Source organism: Rutidosis leptorrhynchoides, chromosome 10 (assembly GCF_046630445.1).
Source record: "Rutidosis leptorrhynchoides isolate AG116_Rl617_1_P2 chromosome 10, CSIRO_AGI_Rlap_v1, whole genome shotgun sequence".
Taxonomy (NCBI): domain Eukaryota; kingdom Viridiplantae; phylum Streptophyta; class Magnoliopsida; order Asterales; family Asteraceae; genus Rutidosis; species Rutidosis leptorrhynchoides.
Genome location: NC_092342.1, coordinates 101,961,507 through 101,965,597, shown reverse-complemented (window position 1 = coordinate 101,965,597; position 4,091 = coordinate 101,961,507). Strand labels below are relative to the sequence as shown.

At 32.1% G+C, this 4,091-nt stretch overlaps 1 pseudogene; it reads right to left on the bottom strand.

The window, feature by feature from the left end:
• Nucleotides 1-292: 292 nt before the first annotated feature.
• On the bottom strand, nucleotides 293-2,877 carry LOC139870493 (alpha-isocomene synthase-like; annotated as a pseudogene).
• Between the last annotated feature and the right edge of the window lie 1,214 nt (nucleotides 2,878-4,091).

Here is a 4,091-nt window from a genome sequence, read left to right as displayed (position 1 = left end):
CTAATGCGATATTCTTGTTACATACATGTCAAACAAGATTCATCTCCATGTAATTACTTAAAGCATAATCCATACGTTACAACTCAAACATGGAATCACGTACAACCGACACTTAAAACATCACACGTAAAATTCAAACATAAACTTAAACAAGAAATAACGAGTAGACACTCAAACCATCATATGCCAAAGAACATGAATTATTATCTAAATATTGCCACAATCAATCATCATAAACACAACGTGGAATCAAAGTGATATATGGTTCATGAACAACGGTATCGATCTCAGCTCAAAGGATAGAATCAACCATGATAGACTTGATATTATTCATGAGTTCGGGTCCAACATGTGTGTAATGGTCCTTGTTCTTATAAAGGACATCTATAGCACGTGCCAAATTAATGACTCGCATAATTATTGGCAATTCTACATCTTTACACTTCATGGACTCTTCATTCATTTCTTTCCAGGCCTCTTCAATTTTTCATTAAAAACATCATAGACATGTTGCTCACTCACATTATGTTCTTTCATGTAGCATTGTATTCCAGATGCAACATGCATTCTTTCTTGCTCTTCCTGAAATTTTCAAATTTAGTATCATACGAGCACTCACCTAAGAAAGATTAATCGGAATGAATAATACAATAGCTATTACAATTGGGATAATGATGTGCAAACCATAAATATGCACATAAAGTGTTGTACGAAGTACATTAACACACCATCTAGTATGTAATACAAAAGTGTCGAAAGAAGTTAGTGTTAGAAATAGGAGATTATGTATATTATTTGTGGAAGAGATGATTGATGATTTAGAAGTTTGATTGATATTGAAAGCTTTTTCTTTTATTGCTTATTGAATTGCTTGATTACAAATGAGGGGTGAAGCCTTCTATTTATACTACTCAATGGAGTAGTCTAGAACTCTTCATCATCTACTAAAATCTAGATTTTTCCTAAGCATTATCTAGATATTTTCTAAGTATTATCTTTAGATATTTTAAAAGATTTTTTTACACACTTTCAATACTACATATTTCAAGAAGTTTCTACATAATGGACTACAATCTTGATCCAAAATACTTGGATACTTGCAAGCCCAAATCCAAAACCCATAGCCCAAAATCAAGTTTAGTTTCCAACAGTTAGAGGCTATATATATCTGAGTCAAAACTCCTTAGGTAGTCTGAATAGAAAAAACATTATCTACCTAATTAAGATCGATGTGTACATTGCAAAATACCATATAAATTCTTTTCAGTGAGGCTCAAATGGATAAGAGTTATATGTACCTTGTGGGTGACAGTATCATCCATGACCCTACAAAGCACACAACATGATTTTGTAAGGGGAGGCAGAGTTAGAGCCCATTTGAAGGTTTCATCCGTGACTTCATCACCCATGGTAGCAAATGCTGATATGAGATTGTACTTGTATCCACTGCTAACGGTTGTAATTTCTTTATGTTCATCCATTGTTGGTACATACCTCTCATTAGTCCATTTAGCTTCCTTTAAGTAGCATCTTAGGTATTCCATCATCTGTAAACGAAGATAAACACAATTACAATATCCAATCAAATAGTCATTTATTAAAACTATTTTATGGAAACGTAGCACTTGTCTTATATAGTTGAGATGGAGTGATTTTCCCATCTTTGTCAATTTTTCTTCCATATTTCTTTGTCAATTTTTCTTCCATATTTTCATACATACTTAGTAGCAATCGGTATATAAGTTTCATGTTTTCCATAAGATCGTCCAGGCATGAAATCGACCACCTTAAACATGGATGAGTCACTTGACAATGTAACTAAGTTATTTTGCGTTAACTAATAAAATTGTATATGTATTTTAATTTTTATACCTTTGAAGTACTTCGGTAAAGATTTCAAGTTCGTCATAGGTCCCATATGCATCATATGTATCATCCAGAAGTGTTTCCATTGCAATGTTGTAGCCAAATACATTCTAGTTTCGGAATATTGAGGCTCAAATAACACACATAATGACCAAAATTAGCATTCAACCAACCTATTTCGTGCATAGGGAAGATTTTTCAGGACTTCGTAACTTCTCCACCACCTATCATACGTTAATTTAATATTTAATACAATATATATTTAAAAATTTAATAAGAAACTGAAGAATAATTAGTGATCTGTAATTAGTGAGTACTTGTAATTTTCTTTTAGCTCTTTCTTATGAAGTGATTGGAGCAGATTAAACCCCAACTTGGCAAGTTTAAGTAAGGATTCATTATGAGAAGCTTGTTGTTGGTAAAACGATATGTACTGTATCGCCTCTATCTTGGCACCCTTTTATGCAAAGGTTGCAGTAAGGCTTCTTGAATGTGTTAAGTTATGACTTTATATTCACTAACAATGGGACCCTGTAATACATTTTCAATACATTTTCTAGTAAAAGCACGAGCGTAATCTAAAATGACTTATTCGAGAACCATCAGATATGTTGCCTCGTACAACTCAAGTAGACCCTGAATATCATCTTCAAAGGGCTCCTTAAAAGGTCCGTCGTTGTCCTTAAACTTGTTGAATATATCTTTATCATTAGGAATAAAACACTGTTAGATTTAAATAATGCATCATTATCATCAAGTAGAGTATAGTATGCACACTAATTAAGTCACTAACCACATGAAATATAAATGCCATGTTGTCTCATGAGTCGAAACCACACGGAAGTTCCACCACCATTCTAGTTATCACCATATGAATCATAGAAGTGTTTCAAGACTTGATTAATCTCGTCCTCGAAAAAATACGCAATGCCTAGGCGTTGGATTGCATCAACTAGTCTTAAAAAACTTCTATGTTGTGCAGGATCATATAGATCCTAATATCTCTTTCATTACTTTTAACTATCTCACTGCGTTTTCGACGCCCAACTTGATCTTCTAGCTACATTTACGATCCAACAACAATTATGATCACTCAAATTCACTTGATGGCAGGTATCATCTACAAGGTACATTATCAACTGTATCTACTTGATAAAATAACTATAACACAAATTCACATGCTCTCATAATAACTATTTTAATAGTAACTGTATCATTCGTCTCATAATTATTGTCATCCAACAAACTTACTGTGATTTACTATATATCAATGACGTATTTTTCTAACGATAACTTTTAAGGTTGTCTTTAATACACATTAAAGTGTTACGCAATTGTTACTTTAGAGGCCACATAAACCAAATGTGCAATAGTTTTATGCACCGACTGTCGTTACAAAATCCATCATTGAATTATCAGTATCCCGTATATTCAAACAAAAGTTATAACAATAAATTAGCTTAATTAAAGTAATAAATGAGGGAAAAAAAGGATGTTTAATGTTTTAGTAGTTACTCCATATATATATATATATATATATATATATATATATATATATATATATATATATATATATATATATATATATATATATATATGTGTGTGTGTGTGTGTGTGTGTGTGTGTGTGTGTGTGTGTGTGTAGGAAAGAAACTGGTCTCCCCACATACTAGGAGGAAATTTATGTTGGGAAAATGGTGTCACTAATTCCAACACACGCCCAATGAAAAGACAATAAAGATATAAGACAATTCACAACACAAAAAATTAACATGGAAACTCCAAAACAGGAGAAAAACCACGAGCCTCCAAAGAGAGAAATAATTATATCACAAATGTTACAATGACATAGAGAACTCTCTTAAACAAACTATACTCTCCAAAGTATTTAACTAGAACAACTCTCAAATAAGAGTAAGAAAGAAAAAAATAATCAAATACTTAAAGTGTATTAATTGGTGCAAGTTGGATGAAGACTTAACCCTCCTTTTATAACAAATGAATTCACCTCCAACTTCTTTCACCCACCTATGTGGGACAACTTCAATTTATACTTAATGAGTTTACTCCTCATTTCTTCCATTCACCAATGTAGGATAAGTAACCATATCATTTTTCTATTAAAAATAAAACCAACAAATCTCTACATTTTTGATAGAAAAAGATAACCATACATCCACATTGCAAATATAATTAACATGGATGTTACCTCGACGACAACTTCAA